The sequence below is a fragment of the Oryctolagus cuniculus genome, chromosome 19 (assembly GCF_051225735.1).
Source record: "Oryctolagus cuniculus isolate XC-2025 breed Fujian yellow rabbit chromosome 19, ASM5122573v1, whole genome shotgun sequence".
Classification (NCBI taxonomy): Eukaryota; Metazoa; Chordata; class Mammalia; order Lagomorpha; family Leporidae; genus Oryctolagus; species Oryctolagus cuniculus.
The window spans coordinates 14,067,171-14,087,341 of NC_142885.1; the positions used below are offsets into that span (position 1 = coordinate 14,067,171).

General features: G+C 49.1%; 1 protein-coding gene across 8 annotated transcripts in view; it reads right to left on the reverse strand.

Moving 5' to 3' along the window:
* The window catches only part of AUTS2 (activator of transcription and developmental regulator AUTS2), a 1,250,408-nt gene that overhangs the window by 197,461 nt on the left and 1,032,776 nt on the right, over nt 1-20,171 (reverse strand). Inside the window, exon 1 of one of the 8 annotated variants that reach the window (XM_089320647.1) lies at nt 7,816-8,753. The exons of the other annotated variants lie outside the window; for them this stretch is intronic. The gene's annotated coding sequence lies outside the window, so the exon portion shown is untranslated. Of the gene's footprint in view, nt 1-7,815; nt 8,754-20,171 lie in introns of those variants that run through there. 8 annotated transcript variants of the gene reach the window in all.

A 20,171-nucleotide genomic window follows, 5' to 3' on the forward strand; every position in this document is an offset into this window, starting at 1 on the left:
GCGCCGGCTGCGGTGGCCATTGGAGGGTGAACCATTGGCAAAAAGGAAGACCTTTCTCTCTGTCTCTCTCTCTCACTGTCCACTCTGCTTGTCAAAAAACAAAAAAAAAAAAAAAAAAAAAGAAGAAAGAAAGTGCTGGTTGCGACTGCTGAGTAATTTCCCTGTATGACAGCACTTTCCCCTATATGATGCACCTGTCCCCACACCCTTGACCTGGCCTTGCTGAGGTACGGGGGGAGGGCAAGGGCAGCTGCAGAGAACAAGGCACCATACCTAGAGATGCTGCTGCAGCTTTTAGTGGGGGCATCCTCTAGACCCAAGTGACTTTCAGTCAATTGATTGGGATCACTTAAAAAAAAAAAAAAAAAAAAGTGGGGGTGAGAGTGCTTATGGGCCTGTCTAAATTCTTCCATGGCCTTGGTAGCTCATGTCAAGAGCCCTGGGTGATCTCTGACGTCATCCTTAAGACTGTTAATTGTAAAATTAACAACAGGAGTCACTGTGCACTAACTTCCCATGCAGGACCTGTGTCCTTAATGAGCTGTATTATGAAGTTAACTGTAAAACTTGTTCTCAGTTTTGTGTGTGTGCACAAACTGTTGAAATCTTTACTTAGTATGGAGCTGGTCTTCTATGTACAAAGTTAACTGAAAATGAATCTTAATGTAGAATGGGACTGGGAAGGGGAGAAGGAGGAGGAGGAGAAGGTATGGGAATGTGGGTGGGAAGGCGGGTATGGTGGGAAGAATAACTATATTCCTAAAGTTATACTTATGAAATTTGTATTTATTAAATAAAAGGTTTCTTGGGGAAAAAATGCTACTTATGTCCCGTCTGCCACCTCCTGCCTGGGTCTATGATTCCATGAGAGCTTTTACAAGCCTTGTCCTTCACAAACAAAACAAATAAGTGTATGGAAATATTCTGCATCATACCATCGATTTTTGAGAAAAGGTATATAAAATCTTGATTTATAGAAGACATTGATGATGAGAGGTAGAATAATCTGTTTCACAACATAGTTCTTTGATTTATCAGAGCATGTTTAAAACAGGCCTCAAATGACTAACCCCCAGTCAAGACACGACTTTGCAGGACACGTGTTCAGCCAAGGCAGGGTGCAGGTTAGAGAGCTCAGCCGCGGACAGAGGAAGGAAAATCATGATCCAGTGTACACGGACGTCCTGACCTAGTCTTTGAGTTCCAAGTCTCAGTTTTGTGTTCACTGTTCAGGCAACAGGGACCCGAGTACTCAATTTATTTCCTTGTCAACCTGCAGGGGTCCTGGAAGAAATGGAGATTTTTGGTACATTCAAGAATTCTCCTAAGACTTCAACTTCTGCCATTACCCCAGAAATGCTTTTCTTCTGGGTGACCTCATGGCATTTGGAATATATTACAACAACGGAACACACACAATTCTAATGCCAAACAAATATGACTGCCTGGTATCTTGAGACCCTGAACCTCCTGGGACAGGATCCACTTATAGACCAAGAACAAAAACACCCCATCATTAATCCTCAGCAAACTGTAACATAAAGCTGTCTGATGAAGACTCCCAGCCAGGTGTTGACGGGCTAAGGGCGGGGGGCAGTCCTGGTCACACACGGTCTAACGCATGACATCAGCAAAGCTACTTCTTGGAGTGTTGGTTTTCTCCCCTGCAAGGCTGAAGAGAGTACATAGTAAGGCCCAAGTCTAAGGCAGCTGCTCTCAGTATCCCAGGCACAGAGGCCCTTGCTTGGTGAGAGTGTGGCAAAGGTTTTGCTCTAAACACTTGTGTTTTGAAATTCTTTTGCCTCAATGTACCACAGTCAAGGTACAAGGTTGCAGCCATAAATTGAAACTGCTTGGAAGTCCTGAGGATTTCCCTTCTAGTCACAGGTACCTTGAGAGGGGCACCTGCTTGGCGGGTTGGGAGAGACTTGCCACCACCACCATGAGATCTTCTAACAGGGAATCAGACACACCTGCAACCTTTTTTCTCTCACCTCTGATATACAGTAAACCTCACCTGTGAAATCAGCAAATCATACTCTTCAAGCATTTTGTAGAGTTTCATAACCAATTCTTTTAACTACTTAGATAAATAGGGAAGATGGTTATTTTTTTTTTCCAGATCAGGAAACAAGTGAATAGCTTCACCTGTCTAAAGCTGATATGGAGTAAAATCTTCAAAGAAATCACAAGCTTTGGAGAACCAGCCCTCCCTGGCAACAGGTGTGTGTTAATCCAAAAACAAGAGCACTGTAGGGAAGTCCACTCACAATTTCAGGTCTCTTCCTTCTCTACTCTTCCCAGACCCTCCCAACATTCCCAGTCTCTCTGGCAGCCTCTGGTCCTCACAATACCTTCCCACACCCCTCACTCATTGGGTCTCACAGCCATCCACCCAACATCTCTCTCTGTCACGTGAGTTGGAAGAGAATGTGAATTTCTTCATGGTAGCCTGACAGGGACTCTCTTGCACTCTTCTTACACCTGCCTAGAACTTTCCAGTGGGTAAAGGCCTTGGCCCAGGCTTCCTCTTTAGAAACTGCAAAGCACCTGCCCAGAACTAGATAGGGTGAAGACATCCCGAGGGATTCCCAACAGAGGAAAAGGCTGCTCCAGGAAGGCTCTGCATAGACATTTTTCCTGAGCAGATGGACAAACAGCCAATGAAAACATGACGAGATGTTCAACCCATTCATTACTGAGGAAATGCAGATCCAAATCACAAGACACCACTTCACGTCTCCTAGAAGGGCTAAAATAAAACAGACAGTAACAAGTGTTGGAGAAGATATGGAGAAACTGGAACTCAGTGCTGGTAGGAATGTAACACAGTACCATCACTTTGGTAAACAGTCTAGCAGCTCCTTGAAAGGCTAAACATGGAGTTAACATATGACCTGGAAGTTCTACTCCTAGGTCTTTACCCAAGAGAACTGAAGACATATGTCCACACAGAAGCTTCATACAGAAATGTTCACAGCAGCAATTTTATTCACAAGAACCAGAACGCAGGGACCCAGATGTCCATCAACTGACAAATGGATACACAGAATGTCACATTCCAAACAATGCAACATTATCTCTCTATTAAAATATAATGATGTACAGATACATGATACAATTTGGATGAATCTCCAAAACATTTACAAGACATGAAAAACTACATACTACATTATTGTATTTACATGAAATGTCAAGAGTAGGCAAATCTTTCAAAATAGACAGCAGATTAGTGGCTGTCAGACTTCGGTCGGGAGCTATGTAGTGTGGCTGCTAATGAGTATGAGGTTTCTTCCAAGGGTAATGACAATTTTTGAAATCAGTTATCATGGTTTATAACTGTGTGAACATACTGAAAAAGTCACTGAATTGTATATATAAAAATACTGGGTTTTATTACTAAGATAGGATGTAAATTATACTTCAATAAAACTGCTATTAAAAAACAAAACACACAGAAAAAGGCTGTCTCAGAGCAGTGATTCTCAAAACTGAGCATGCAGTCACTTGGAGAACTTGTGAAAATGCAGGTTGCCATATTCCTACAGTTTCTGATTCCAGAGTTCTGGGGTGGGACTTGGGAGTTCGTCTCTCCCATGTTCCCCTGTGCAACAGCTCCTGCACGTCTGGAGCTGCATTCCAAGACCACTGGCCCATGGCAGTGCTTCTCCCCACTTTAGTGTGTGTGGTAGACCCTGTGATGCACTACTGAGACCTCTTTTCAATCAAAGACTTGCTACTCAGCTGCCAGGAGTGCTGGCAGCAGGGAGTTCAAAGGCCTGGCAACAGGGGACACCTCTCCAGCAGATCCAGCTCAGGCACGTCCCATGGGGTGAGTGATGACTGCCGCTGGGCCTCTGTTGCAGCCTGACTCCTCCCTCCACCTCTCTCTTCCTGCTCCTCCCCCTTCCCTCTTCCAGGTATCGATCCTAAGGGTAACCCTTAATAAATATTCTGCTCAATAAACTCCATCTCCTTATCACGGGAGACCCCAACCTGGGCATAATGCATCCGAATCACACAAGGAGTTTGCCAAAACGCAGATTCTGATTCTACAAATAGGGGACAGATTCTTTTTTTTTTTTTTTTTTAATTAATTTATTTGACAGGTAGAGTTGTAGACAATGAGAGAGAGACAGAGAAAGAGGTCTTCCTTCCATTGGTTCACTCCCAGAATGTCCACTACGGCCAGCGCTATGCTGATCCAAAGCCAGGAGCCAGGTGCTTTTTCCTGGTCTCCCATGCGGGTGCAGGGGCCCAAGCACTTGGGCCATCCTCCACTGCCCTCCTGAGCCACAGCAGAGAGCTGGATTGGAAGAGGAGCAGCTGGGACTAGAACCAGCACCCATATGGGATGCCAGCGCCGCAGGCGGAGGATTAACGAAGTGAGCCACAGTGCCGGCCCTGGGGGACAGATTCTAAGGTTTAGCATTTCTAACCAGTTCCTAGGTAGGTAGCAAGGGTGTTGGGTAACCTTGAAGTACTCCTCTGAATTCATAATGGCAAGATTCTATGAGTCAAATGTTCACAGAGAAAGATATCATATTTAATAGGTCATGAAAAGGGACTGATATTACTCTGTCCTTGAGATCCAAGCCACAGAACTGGGTTACAGGTAAGTATGTTCAGCCTAAGCCTTACAGGTACTTCCAGAAGCTAATCCCTTTGGACAGGGGCCAATCCCAACCTGAGTGTTACTTTATCCTATGCTCCATTGTTACAGTATGGCTTGAGGGAGTTACTTGGGCAGAAGTGAGTAATCTTTGTTGTGCAACCAGCAGACAAGTGGTGACTGATACCTCTACACAGCCTATTCAGGGAACCCATGACTGAGTGGGAAGATGGGAAGAAGGCAGGAGCAAAGGTGGTAACTGCCATCTTTCCCTGCACTTCTGCTCTCAGCCAGTGGATTCCAAGAGCATGCAGGCCAGCTCGTGTCATGTTTCCAAGCTGGGTCATTTGCCTGAGAGTATGGCAATTTGTTTTTTGTTTGTTTGTTTGTTTTGTTTTGACAGACAGAGTGGACAGTGAGAGAGAGAGACAGAGAGAAAGGTCTTCCTTTGCCGTTGGTTCACGCCCCAATGGCTGCTGCAGCCGGTGCACCGTGCTGATCCGAAGCCAGGAGCCAGGTGCTTCTCCTGGTCTCCCATGGGGTACAGGGCCCAAGCACTTGGGCCATCCTCCACTGCACTCCCGGGCCACAGCAGAGAGCTGGCCTGGAAGAGGAGCAACCGGGACAGAATCCGACGCCCTGACTGGGACTAGAACCCGGGGTGCCGGCGCTGCAGGTGGAAGATTAGCCTATTGAGCCACGGTGCCGGCTGGCAATTTGGTTTTGACCTGAATCTGTTCCTAACTTGCAGACAGCTCCATAACTTGGTTTTTCCCATTGCTCAGGTTAGTTTGGGTTAAATACACAGGTGACAGGAAAAAAAGGAGGAATTTGGAACCACATCTTAAACATGTTGTCATTGAAGGAAACTTCCAGACCATCCCACTAAACCCCCACCAGTCAGAAAGGGAATCCTGGCATGGGCTGGACCTTGGGGCTGGATGAGAACATCATTTCTGAGAGGCAGGCAAGCTCTGGTTCTCTCTATCACTGAACTATCATATCAATATTGGTCAGCTATGTGGCATATTTGTGAAAGCTTGGGAAAAGGGGTTAATATGAATTGTGATCTTTAATAAAACTAACCCCTCTATTGGCCGGCACTGCTGCTCATCCTCTGCCTGTGGCGCCAGCACACTGGATTCTAGTCCTGGTTGGGGCGCCGGATTCTGTCCCGGTTGCCCCTCTTCCAGGCCAGCTCTCTGCTGTGGCCCGGGAAGGCAGTGGAGGATGGCCCAAGTACTTGGGCCCTGCACCCCATGGGAGACCAGGAGAAGCACCTGGCTCCTGGCTTCGGATCAGCCAGGCATCCTTTCAGCTTCATCTCCTCCTCTGTAACATGAACTTGAAGTCAACACTGCTCCTTGAACTGGTGCGCCGGCCGCAGCGGCCATTGGGGAGTGAACCAACGGAAAAAAGGAAGACCTTTCTCTCTGTCTTTCTCTCTCATTGTCCACTCTGCCTGTAAATAAATAAATAAATAAATAAACTAACCCCTCTATGAAAAGTTATGGTTTTTGGCAGTTTGTCATTCTTGACTGTTACAGGTCTCAGATGTCCTTGTACGCTGTATGCGCGTGCATTTACACCTGTTGTCAATTTCACAGAAATAAAAGGAGTGGGTATTTCCTGTGCCTTGGGAAGAATACAAACAGAAAAGGAGAAGGAGGCCACCACTGAAGTGAGCCCCCGCTGACATGCCAAGGTTCTGGAAAGACCGCTTCCTGCAGTTCTGCTAGATGTTCATGGCAGCAATGAGAAAACAGGTTCTGGGGGACAGAGGGAAGATCAGAGCAGGTAAGTAACACTGGCCCCGCCAGGTCACTTCCACACTCTGTACCAAGGAACCTGCCAAGTTCTGGAAGGCTATGATGGGGAGGTTCACACAGAGAGCAACAGCTTTCTCCCGGCTTTCCTTTACAAACAAACAAAGCTGGTTTATGAATACGGTCCCAACGCACTGGGCAAACTTTAAAACCCATGCAGTATTCAAAGCCGCACTTCTCCATCATTGACACTTGCTGTGTGTTCTGGAGGGAAAGACAGCTTTGACGGTCGGTGCTCCCTGAGCCCACCTGTGATATGTGCGCTTTCTAACTGAGCAGGTCCCTGCCTGACCTGTTGAAAATCTAGAGCTCATGGAAGCAAGAAAAAGAAGTCAAGGTACAGACCAGCATAACTATCATGATTTGAAATGTTAATGCTTTATCCGTGTATTAAAACCGAGTGACTTCCAAACCTGCCGCTGCTTCTCACGAAAATGAATACAAGCATCGCCATGCAGGGTTAAAAGGAGTCCCAGAAACCTACCCCAAAAATTCAAGTCAATTATCCTCTGAGCGGGGATTTCTCTCCAGTTTCACTGCTTCCCACAAGGGAAACGATGTCTGGAGAACAGAATAGTAAAGAAACAATACACCACCAAAGAGGAAAATAACATCTTTATAATTACAGATTAGTTCCCAAACAAATTGCACGCCTACACTCGCACTGCTTTGAGGCTGAATCACTTCAGAGGAGCTTGCTCATCCCCTTCAGCCATCACCATTGACAGCTTAACAGCTCAATCGTGGGGGGTTCGATACGGAAACCCTAGCCAGCAAAACCAGTCTCAGATGACCCGCTCGTTCCGTTTTTTGGGGGGGAATGCGGAGAACACGGTTACGGAAAGCACAAACAGGGAGTTTATCATTGCTGGGGAGTGCTGAGCTGCGCCGTCTTCCAACAGCCTGATTTCCGTGTGCCAGTTTCAGCCATTACCCAATAATAGCAGACAGAGATCAGAAGCCGACAGAAAGTCTTGCTTGGCTAGAACAAGCATATCCCTTTATCAGGGGTCATCCAAGTTTGCCTGACTTGAGCAAGGCACCCACATTTACTGCAACCCACTGGTTACTTCTCCATTAAATGGGTTTCTTAACCATCACACTGGTTATTTAATTCCTACCCCATGGCTCCCCCAAGAAATCAAAAGTGCACTATAATTATATAAACTCTTAATTAAACTGAAGAATTCAGTGTTGCCATTACCCGTCAGTAATTCCACTCAATTAGGACAATAGACTTCCATTTATTACTGAACTCCTAATTGCTACTCATTTTCCTGGTTAGTAATTGCCAATCCTATCAGACAATGTGCTTAAAGAAAATTCTGCCATGAAAGTATGTTTCTCTCCGTCGGAGGAAAGGTGGAAAGCCCTTACGTGGTGCGGAGTCAGGTCCTCTTCTCCACCCCGGGCTGCTCCAGGCTCGGACTTTCCAAGGCTGATGTGCCCCGGGTCGGTTATGGACGCTGAGATCCGCGGGAGACTGACCCACAAAGGAATGGCGTATCCAGGCAGCTAGAAAATCCCAAAGCCAAAGCCGAGCTGGAGACGACGCAAAACCAAAACCATCCGACGCGCGCGGAGTCTGGATCTCCAGATGAAGTTCAAAGTCTCCAGGAAAGGTGCACCCTATTAAGTCTTGAGGGGTAGGTCCACGACAAGGAGCAGGGTCGACTTCTGCTGCATCTCAGCCGCGCGAGACCCTAGATGAGGGTTTGAGGCCGGCAGCTGCGTGGTGCCCCGGCAGGGGCTATCCAGCCTCGCTCGGCCTCTCCGCGTCGGGCTTCCGAGGTGGGTCCGCAGGCAACGGCAGGCGCGCCCGGCTCGCCGTGGTCGCGGCGCCCCGGGAAACTTGCCGGGCCCGCCGCTCTCCGGCTCCGGACGCTGCCGGCGGCCAGGCACCGGGGCTGCGACGCGTCCTGCAGCGGGCTCCGGGAGAGCTCCCGGACGGCCACCAGACGCCAGCGGTCTAGCAGCGACTCGCCGAAGCCCGGGCCCCGGAGCAGCGCGCCGCCCGCCTCCGCCCCCGCCCCGCCCCGGCCTGCGGAGCGCCCCGGCCCGCCTCGCTCCTCATGACCGTCTTGCTAATTAGCCCAGAAGACTGCAACCCGCCGGCTAGCGAAGACACCCGCGGAGGGGAAACTTGACAATTTATTCCCGGGCCCAGGGGAGGTCACCCGCAGTGCACCAGCGGATTGGCTGCGGCGCGCGCGGCGGCGGCGGCGGAGCGCGCCGGCAGAGCGCGCGCTGTTTCTGATCGGCTCTGCCATCCAGGCCCGCCCGGCGGCGGCAGCAGGTGCGGCAGCCCGGAGCAACCCGCCGCCGCGTGGCGAGGTGCCGTGTGAAGGGCAGGCTGTCGGTGCAGGAACCACAGAACTGCCCCACCCATCCAGGCTGAGTGCTTTGCAAGAAAAGCTCTTTGCTGTTTGGGTTTTTAGAGGTCACGTTATCTCGTTGAGCCTTGCGTTTTTGACAACGGGTGCCGGCCATTTACAGCCTCATCTGCATGCAGTGTTGACTTCAAGTTCATGCTACAGAGGAGGAGATGAAGCTGAAAGGATGCAGGGGGCTGTAAGGGTAGAGTGGGCAGAAAGCCCGGGTCTCACTCCTACTCTTTCTGAAAAGGCCCCGGGCGCCCCAGAGGCTGCACGGACCTCAGGGACTTGCACAGGAAAACGCAGCGGCGCGCCCTGAGAGCTGCCGACCATGGAGTGTAATGCAACCGGTGAGGTCCACGCAGTGAATCAGTGAGCATTGTCAACACCGTATAGGGGAGGAGCCGAAGGCTTGCAAGAGTTCACAAAGCTCCTTGAACTGGAGGGAGTGACAGCGTGGGCACGCAAACTCTAATTCCTGGGTTTCCCACAGCATCTTGAGGTGCACGGAAGAAGGGGGATTCCAAGAGGGGCTGCCTGAGGATGACTCTTATGCAAATAGCAGCAAGTGATTAGAAGAGGTTGCTTCGACACCAGCTTTGCACACCCTGCCTACAAAGCAGCTGGTGGTAATGACGCTTCTTGTCCACCCCGTTTTGGTAATGCAACAATTACCCCCAATGAAGTCAACACACTCCTGCCCAGTCTGTGTTCTGGCCTTTGCAGCCTCAACCCACAGACACGGAAGGAAACCATTAAAAGAGGCTCCCCCTGGGCCCAGGGCCTGAGAGTTGCTGGGGCTCTCTCTGGTCCTGGCATCATACTCAAGCAGGGCTCGTGTCCTAGTTACCTCGTATCTGAGTCTGAAGGTGCAGAGCCCAGCATCAGTCCTCCTGCCACTTCCCTGAGCAGGGAACTGGGCCTGCTAACCCGCGCCACCAAGTCACTGGTTAACTGGGTCTCTGGACCAGCATCCTTCAGGAACTTGGTAGAAATGCGAATTCTTGATCCAACCCAAGACCTGCTGAGTAGGAAAACTCTAGGGGCCACCAGTGTGTGAACAGTCCCCTCCAGGTGAATCTGGTGTTCACCCGCCTTTGAGAGCCACTGCTCGAAAGAACTGTTTCTCATGGTTACATGAGGGGGACACAGCAAGGGGGTCTAGGGTCAAAGTGGGTAAGTCAGCCTTGTGCTGCAAAACGTGCCTTTGCTCTCTTCCCCTGGGCCACAGGGAGGAGCCTGAAAGGAGCTGAGTAGAACTGGGGCATAGGGCTGGCGCCGCAGCTCACTAGGCTAATCCTCCACCTTGCGGCGCCAGCACACCAGGTTCTAGTCCCGGTCGGGGCGCCAGATTCTGTCCCGGTTGCCCCTCTTCCAGGCCAGCTCTCTGCTGTGGCCCGGGAGTACAGTGGAGGATGGCCCACATGCTTGGGCCCTGCACCCCATGGGAGACCAGGAGAAGCACCTGGCTCCTGCCATTGGATCAGCGCGGTGCGCCGGCCGCGGCGGCCATTGGAGGGTGAACCAATGGCAAAAAGGAAGACCTTTTTCTCTGTCTTCTCTCTCTCACTGTCCACTCTGCCTGTCAAAAAAAAAAAAAAAAAAAAAAAAAAAAAGAATTGGGGCATAGGATTCACTTTCCCCTCTACTTTTTTTTTTATTATTTATTTATTTTTGACAGGCAGAGTGGACAGTGAGAGAGAGAGACAGAGAGAAAGGTCTTTCTTTTTCTGTTGGTTCACCCCCCAATGGCCACTGCGGCCGGTGCACCGCGCTGATCTGAAGCCAGGAGCCAGGCGTTTCCTCCTGGTCTCCCATGTGGGTGCAGGGCCCAAGGACCTGGGCCATCCTCCACTGTACTCCCGGGCCACAGCAGAGAGCTGGCGTGGAAGAGGGGCAACCGGGACAGAATCCGGCGCCCTGACCGGGACTAGAACCCGGTGTGCCGGCGCCGCTAGGTGGAGGATTAGCCTAGTGAGCCGCAGCGCCGGCCCCCTCTACTTTTGAGTATCACTGTGGCCTGACCCTGGCCTCCTGTCATCTCAACACCAGTGGGCACGGAATCCAGGGCTATCTGGGCCAGGCTCTGTGGCCCACAGTATTTTGCCGTGGGCAGAAGAATGTTCTGAATTCTATGATGTTCCAGAATGCTGAGCTGGCCCTCCTGGCCGCTGGATGGAAGCCTTCTACTGTCTCTCTATAGAATCATCTGGCACTGGGAGCCGTTCAAATGCTTGTTACTGTATCACAGCAGCTGGAGGCGAGCGAGTTCCTGAACTGGAGTGCTCACCTTGATCCAGGCAATGAATCTGCAGCCCAATTCCACCAAAAGGACTCAGGCTTCCCACCCACTCAGTGGGAAGAACAGTCCCTCACTTGGTTTCCTGGGTGTTGTAGGGACTTAATGAACTTTGCACTTTTGGGGAAAAAAGTTAGCCATTCTTGAAAATGTACAAGAGTTATGATATCTCATAATCTCATTAAGAGATGTGCACTGAATGGCCTCAGATTCCATAATCAACCAGCCAGGAATTGGCCTTGATGCGGATGGCCTTAAGCATCACTGAAATGTGGGTCTTCTGGGGCCTAGTCTGTCTGTCTGTCTGTCTGGCTCTTTCTCTCTCTCTCTGTGTATGGGACTGAGGATGGAGAAGGGGAGAACAGAGCATAGAATTCTCAGCCCTAGTCTTTATATGACTAATGGTAGTGTGTGTATAGCTCCTTGATTTTTTAAACATTACAGCCCCATTTAATAAAACATGGTTTTTGAAACAGGAAGATTATGAAGTGTAGATCGTTGAGTGCCTGCTCCGTGCCAGGAGATGTTGCTCTAAGTGCTTTCTTGGAGTTGATGCTTCCATGAGACCTATGAGGTAGGTTCCATTATGATCCCATTGTACACATGAGAAAATGGAATGATAAACAAGTCCACTAACGTGTCCACAGTCACACAGCCAGCAAGGGCCAAACCTATATTTAAGCCCAGGCGGTTGAGTGCCAGATCTCAAGTCTCTACAGTCAGCATTGCACTGTTCATGACAGAAACTTTATAGAGAAAAAGGAGACTGCCTTTCTTTGGTGTGTCATCTATACAGACATGTAAAATGCATGCCAGTGGCAAATAGGAGTATTTTTTCTTCATGCATGATGAATTTTCTAAATTTTCACAATGAGCATGTATTATCTGTACAACCATAAAAATACTGTATTGCTACTATTTGTACAGATTACCTATGAGGTGATCCTTGAACCTCCTGGGAAGCCTAGATCTTATTTCTGCATGTTTGGTGGCTGGAAGGTTTGCCAGCTTTGCCAACAGCAGTGCCAGCCACACTGAGGAATGGTGGGTCATCTGGCAGCCAGAATGGGAGCAGTGGGAGGTCCTACAGATAGCCTTGACATGGGTGTGCATTAAGGATAGCCTGCAGGTTGGGGGAGCGCAGACACAGACATGGGGCATCTCCAGGAGACAGTGGGTGAAGCTGTTGCCAGGAACCAAAGTGTCCCGTCAAGGAGTAGGCTGGTGTAGGTCCCAGAATTTTCTTTTCCCCTTCCCTTAGCAAAGGTGGTGAGCAGCATGTTGGATGGACGAAAAGCTTGGAAATGGGCAGCCACCAAGTGGGTGTGCCATACCATGTCCAAAGAATCCTGGTACAGGGTCATACTCAGGAACCCACTTCCTCTCTCCCGTTTGCCTGGAACTCTTCCCAGGACAGGTGTTCCCTCTTTTCCTGAACCTTTTCCCAAAGCACACAGTTAGAGACAGGCCAGAGGGAGCACCTCTGAGTTTGGCGCTCTTTTGCTGCCCCACATTGCCAATCTAGGTAAATTTGTACATCTGGATGGTGAAATATTAACTATGACTCCCTGTAATTCTGTACCACGTTAAATGAAAATAACTGAGCAAGCATGCTACTTAGTATGAGTGTTACAAATATCTATACCATGAAATTCAGTTCTCCCAGCAAAGCTGCAGTCTGAGAAGGTGGCTAGTTCGCTTACTGGGAGAGTTTTACATTCACAACCGCATGCATGTCTGTTACAACTGGGAAATCTGTTACGTTCTGTTGACAACTCAGAAACTGTTTCTATATTCCTGCCACATCGCTGGGAGATTTCCATGCCCAGGGAGAGAATGCTTTCATGTATTTAGGCACCAGGGTTATTTTTTTTCAGTGCATTTATGGTTTAACAGAAGTTTCTTTTTGGTCATAAAAATATAAAAATTACGATGACTGGCTTTAGGGTCCACAGAGACCAGCTTGGGGGAAAGGAAATTACCTTCCTAGTCCACCAATGCTGTCCTCTTCAAGTCATATCCTGATGGCAGCCTCAACTACCGCCATGTCCCTCTGAGGCCCCTAAAATAAAGGAGCAGTAGGCCCCAAAGAGCTTCTGACAATCACTAGAAAGGCAGCGGATGGGGAGAACAAGGAGTTGAGCGTCAGAAAGATCTAAGTTCCAAGGCCCACTTTAGTCACCAGCCCTGTGAACTTGGCAAATCACTTCCATCTCTGTCGCTGCGGCTTCTCGTCTAATAGATGAGAGCCACGTCCCCTCCCCGCAGATCCTGGTGGAGTGCTCGGCCAGTCATCAAAAGCTGCACGTGACTGGCCTTGAGTTCGAAGTGGCTGTCAGTACTTCTTGGGACCTGGCGCTCCCTTGTTTGGGGGATTATCTACATATACATGGACATTTACCCACATGCAAAGCAAGCCTCTGATCCCACAAGAGTGAGGTCCTTGCTCACCTGACAGCAGCCAGAGACAAAGTCTGGTGCACGGTGTCACTGGCCCGTCCTCTGCAGAGTGCTGTCACTGCTTTGGGGGAGGGTTAGCTGGGGAAATGGTGAGGGATTTCAAGCAGGAAGCTACAAAGGGGGAAGCCAGGGAGATAATGCTTCAGGTAGACCCAAGAGTAACCCTGCTCCCTCCCAGAGTCCCCCTGTGTTGGGGGTGATGAGTTAAGAACTGAAATGAAGGACTGGTGGTGTGGTGTATCAGGTTAGGCCACCACCTGCAATGCCAGCATCCCACATGGGCACCGGTTGAGTCCCAGCTGCTCCACTTCCAATCCAGCTCTTTGCTAATGCACCTGGGAAAGCAGCAGAAGATGGCCCAAGTCTTTGAGCCCCTGCACCCATGTGGGAGACTCAGATGAAGCTCTTGGCTCCTGGCACAGCCCTACCTGTTGCTGCCATTTGGGGAGCAAACCAACAGATGGAAGATCAATTTCTCTCTTTTTGTCTCTCTCTCTTTCTCTGCCCTTCAAATAAATAAATAAATCTTAAAAAAAAAAAAAAAAGAACTAAAACAAGAATAGAAGCTCAACAGAACCCATCAGTCCAACCTGATACCCTGACTTTCTAGGTCAATATTTTCCCATGGGGTTTTGCACATACAAGAGTTGGTGGCTTTTGATTTATCTCCCTGTTAGCCCAGGCTGCCCCTTTTCATAGCCCCTTACTCCTGCCCCTGGGGCAGCCCTCATTTACTCCCGACATAGGAGGAGTAGAGAAGGGAAGAGCCACGCCATAGCCCGGTTTCTCCGTGCCCATGGAAGGCACGCCTCGCCCAGCTCTAGCAGTGCAGGCTTGCAAGGCCACTGCTCCATTACCCCGGGATGCCAGCGCCAGGGAAAGGCTCCCACTGTGCGAGTGGCCGCCTTTTTTTTTTTTTTTTTTTTTTTTTTTTTTTTTTTTTTTTTTTACAGCTGCTGCCTCTATAGGAAATGCTCTGAAGGGATTTTGGAGGCCGTGGGGCGTCCAACGATGTTTCAAAGTGGATGCTTCACTTTCAGGGAACATGAGCTTTGTAACCCCTGATGTATAGATTGGAGTCTGAATATGCTTAGATCTCCGAATGGAAGGGTTTCTCAAAGAAAAAACTCCAGAAATACCCGAATTCAGATGTACAAAAATGTGTGAGAATCAAGAACAAAGCCGGCAAAAGCACAGGGAGTGAATAACCTTTCATTTCCAGCTGCTTTCCCCACTAGAGACAGTCATGGTCTGTGCTGCACTATTTGATGCAAATGCCTCTCAGAAAAGAGCCAGCGGATAATAGATGAAAAGATTATCTGTGACATTATGAAAAATGAAAGTTTAAAAATGGCTACAAGTCCCATAAAAAAAAATCCTAAACTTTATTCAGTCTTGTTGAAAGGCAAGAGCGGAACTGTGTTTTATTCAGCCCCTGGGGGCCCTGCCTCTTCTGCCATTGTGCTGACGCCTTCCACCAGCTCATCAGTTTTCAAAAATCTTTCCTGCTGCTTTCTCTTTGCTGGAAACATAAGGTCCAAGAAGCTATCACAGCCCTGCTTCTTTTCCCTAACTTGTCTCTGATGCTAGAAATTCAAGTGCTGCAGCTCCGGCCCCTCTCCCTTCTCTTCCCAGTCGTCCCCCTCTGTGCTAAACCGCTGGCTGCACACTTGATTTAACAGATGAATTACAGATTCAAGGCATGGGTTTCCAGGGCAGGAAAGAGTCTGATTTCTGTCCAGGTCTCTCTTGATTGGCTCAGCATGGAAGTCTTTCATTTAATGGCCAGGCCCTGCTGTGAACACCTCTGCTGGCACCACACCGATTTCTTTCTTTGCTGGAGAGAGGAGCAGAGATCCTAAAGAGAGATTTTTCCATCTTCTAGAGTTCTGGTGTGCTGACAACGTAGCATTCCTTTTAAACAGAACATTGCAAGTGTAACCCAAGACTCTGGGAAACATTTGATCTATCAGACCATCCCTCTGTGATCTCAAAGTTGGCACCGGGGGAGAAGAGCACCCAGGCCATGAAAATGTGTCCCTCTCTTCCACTCGGTCTGAGGAGGAGGCAGCGTGGTGCGGCAGGTCAGTGTGAGGTTCACACCCAGCTCTGCCACCTGCTACTTGGGCTGACTTTGAGAAAGTCTCAGTGCCTGAATTTCTCCAATTGCAAAATGAATACAATAAGGCTATTGGGTCAGGCCACCCAGAAATGCTGATTCTCGACTGTTTTTTAATACAATAAGATTATTAGAGTGAACCATGCAATGTTGCTGACACTTGACTGGCTTTGATCTACAAACATGGCGGTCTCATTTGGCCCATCCTAATCCTCAAGTGACTGAGAGGATAAAGGCGGAAGGCCATATAATGTACTGTGCCGAAGGACGTGGTACACTGTATATGCCCAATAAAAGCTAGCTGTTGTTACTGTCAAGAGGTTTGTAGAGATCACTTGCTGTTAGCAAGTCACTGTACCAAGTGTCCCAAAGTAACATACTTAGAGCTGTCGCAACCGGCCAAGGACCACCTGTCCAGGTGATGCAGTGCTGGCAAATGCCACAGAGGATGGAGTACGGTGTGCACTCCATCAAAACTCTAGGTCTTTGTGACATCACCTGTTTTCTTATTTCCTCCTGAAAACCTCCTTCCCACACAGAAGGTCCCCTTCTGTTCTGGGGCCATCTTATCCACTGGTCAGTTTCATGAGCTGGTCGGTTTGACTGGAATTAGAATTCCATCTACTCAAATGGCGATTCCAAAAATATGCTTGGAAGTATTCATTCAGGGGCCAGCATTGTGGTACATCAGGTTAAGCTGCTGTTTGCAGTGCTGGCATCCCCTAGGGGCACCAGTTTGTGTCTTGGCTGTTCCACTTCCAATCCAGCTCCCAGCTAACGTGCCTGGGGAAGCAGTGGAAGATGGCCCAAGTGCTTGGGCCCCTGCCAACCATGCAGCAGAAACCAGATGAAGCTCCTGGCTTTGGCCTGGCCTAGCTCTGGCCATTGCAATCATTTGGGGAGTGAACCAGCAGATGGAAGATCTTTCTCTCTCTTTGTAACTCTGACTTTCAAATAATGAATAAATAAATCTTTTTTTTTTAAGAAAGTATATGTCAATCATACAGATGTAAAAATAATGGGCAAAAGGGGCACAGGGCTCCTTTCTCTGTCTAAACCATAGGGTTCTGGAAGCTGGACAGTACTGAGGTTGGGACTAGATGCAGTTATGGTGAATTACAAGCCCCCAAATACAATTTCCCGGGCATAAATAAGGCTTCTTCAAGATTCACTTACTCCGGTAGGATGCCCTTAGATTTCTACTGCAGGTCTCTCTGGCTCAGCAGAAAGTGGAGCAGTTGCCTGCCCCTCACCCAAAGGCTTCTCCTAAGACTGCCTGTACCACTTTGTGCCTCCTTCCTCTGTTTACTGCAAGTGATGGAGAGCCAGGGTCTGAGTTACTCTGGCTGTTGCAGTGAGAAGGAAGCAGCGGAACTATGAAAGTCACCTCAAGGACAGCATCAGCCAGTGTCGACCTGCACGCCGAACTGGTGGCAGGTCCAGCCAGAATGCAAACGCGAAGCTAGCGTTCCCACAACAGATTTTAGGGTACATGCCCGAGTGCTGAGTACTCCCCAGAAATGCCGACGCGAAGCACCACGCAAGCATCCTGTGCCAAGTTTACACCAGGCCACTGCTGGACGCCCTGTCTACTACAGTGCTCCCTGACTCACACTCCAAATCACACCACTTCTAGCGGTGCTTTTTTTCTTTAAAGATAGATAGATAGATGATAGATAGATTTATTTATTTATTTATTTATTTATTTGAAAGGCAGAGTTAGAGAGAGAGATAGAGAGATCTTCCATCCACTGGTTCATTCCCCAAATGGCCACAATGGCCCAAGCTGGGCTGATCTGAAGCCAGGAGCTAGGAGCTGCTTCTGGGTCTCCCATATGGATGCAGGGCCCCCAGTACTTGGGCTGTCTTCCATTGCTTTACCCTCTATGCCACACCTCTGGTCCTGTGATTCTTTTTAAAAAAATTATTTGGGGGCTGGCGCTGTGGTGCAGCGGGTTAAGCTGTGTTATGCAGTTGCTGATATCTCATATGGGCACTGCCGGTTTGAGTCCTGGCTGCTCCACTTCTGATCCAGTCTCCTGGTAATGTGCCCGAGAAAGCAGCAGAAGATGGCCCAAGTTGCTGGGCCCCTGTACCCACATGGGAGACCCAGAAGAAATTCCTGGCTCCTGGCATTGGCCTGCACAGCCCTGGCCATTGTGGCCGTCTGGGGGGTGAACCAGCAGATGGAAGATCTCTCTCTCTCTCTTCTTCTCCCTCTCTGTAATTCTACCTTTCAAATAAATAAATAAATCTTAAAAAAAAAATTATTTGGAAGGCAAAGAGAGACAGCAAGAGAGTGAAACATACACACAAAGAGCGAGCAAGGGTGCAAGCGAGGGAGACAGAGATAAAGAGACTTCCCATCCATTTGTTTCCTGTTTTTTTTTTTGTTGTTGTTGTTAAAGATTTTATTTATTTGTTTGAGAAGCAGAGTTACAGACAGTGAGAGGAAGAGACAGAGAGAAAGGTCTTTCATCCACTGGTTCACTCCCTAAATGGCCACAATGGATGGAGCTGAGCTGATCTGAAGCCAGGAGCTAAGAGCTTCTTCTAGGTCTCCCACGTGGTGCAGGGGCCCAAGGACTTGGGCCATCTTCTACTGCTTCCCCAGACCTTAGCAGAGAGCTGGTTAGGAAGTGGAGCAGCTGGGACTCGAACTAATGCCCACAGGGGATGCCAGCACTGCTGGCAGAGGATTAACTCACTGTGCCACGGTGCAGGCCCCTTGTTCACTTCTTAAATGCCTATGAGGGCTGGGGCTGGGCCAGGCTGAAGTCAGGAGCCAGAAACTCAATCGAGGTCTCCTATGTGGGTGGCAGGGCTCCAGCCCCTTAAGCCACCCCTGCTGCCTCCCAGGGTGCTGTTAGCTGGAAGCTGGAACTGTGGAGCCTGGAGTCAAAGCCAGATACTCTGATATGGGACGTGTGTGTCCCAAGCTGCATCTTCACTGTTGTGCCAAACGCCTGTCCTACTGACAATTCTGGAGATGCCCAACCCTAAATAAAATCCCCCATTCACCACACATACACACACAGACTCTCTCACACTTTACTGAAATCATTCTCCGTTAGCCTGATCATAATTATCCTGAAAGCTTGTTTGTTTCTTTTTAAATGGAGATATTTTTGGACCTCCGAAAAAAAAAAAAAAAAGGAAAGGATAATCTAGAAATATGTGTAAGGGAAACATACAGTATCACCATCCAGCCTAAGAAATCGATATTTTAGGCATCTCTGCACAGCACAGATACTGTCATCATTGTGATATGTTATTTACACTTTGGCTACCCACACACACACACGTAAACTGTGTGGCATTATCTGTGTGTTTTAAAACTGTATTTCACTGGTTTTGTTCGGCTTTCAGACAAGAGATTCTGACTCACTGGGCCCATTATGCTTGCTTATTTGCCTTGAAGCCAGCTAGATTGCGGGTGAATGCTAGGGTGGCCATTCACAAAGAATCCCAAGCAGACCACTCTGAAGAGGAAAGCTGTCCGCTGTTGACAACTACAGCAGGCACAAACTGGGGCCGTCTGAGGCCACCGGGACCTGGGGCACCTCACTGCTGGCAGTTCGGCTCCTGCTCTCACAGCTGGGTTTGGAAGGACCATCCAGAAGAAGGCCTATGCCATCACGCCTGCTGAGCCTCTCTCGGGGAGTGAGTCAGTTCCCGTGTGCCTCCTTCGGTAGAAAATCATTCATGAGAACCCCAGTTTCCTCATTAGTGAGAGAGGGCGTGTGGAGGAAGAGGGACTGTGGCTCTTCTTACCCTCCTAGGCGCTGCTCTGTATGGCCCCGTGCTGTCAGTGCACAAGGAAACATTTCCAGGCCCTGAGAAAGCCCTGTTGGCCCCCAAACTCCCCTCCCCAGACAGCTGGGGCATCCTCTGTGCAGCTGTTTCTACATCAGGGTGAGGTCAGATTGTCCCCCTGCAGGAGCCCCAAAAGCTGACTGGCCAGGGCTCTCCATTGCTTTCTCATCCAGCAGCTTAATTAGCCTGTTTCTATGGAAATGAGCTTACTGCTAATCAGGTTTACTCTCAGCTCCCACCCGGTTACTGATGCACCCCTCAGATTTGAAATAGTGCTGAATTAGATGTTTGCTAAGTGAGTAAAAAGAAGCCAGAAAGAGTATCAGAGGAGTCAGTAATTTTTACTTCCTTTTGGGAAAAAAAAACAAATAAACAAATAGAAACAACCAGACCCTGTGCTTCATCAACACTATGAGAAGCAGAGTGTGGAGGCAAGTGAGAACCTTCCCAGCTCCCGGCGTTGGCCCAGGGCCAGGGTTACCCTCTGCGCTGTGGCCATTGTTGGAAATGACAACAGAGCCAAAGAAAGACCAACACTTTCAACCACCATCATGGTCCATGCTTTTGGCTCTGGCCTTGCCCTGACAGGTCACAAGACTCCAGCCTTGGAGCAGGGGACCCACTGTTTGTGGGAGTGCTGTGGCCCACACTGAGTGTGGCCTGC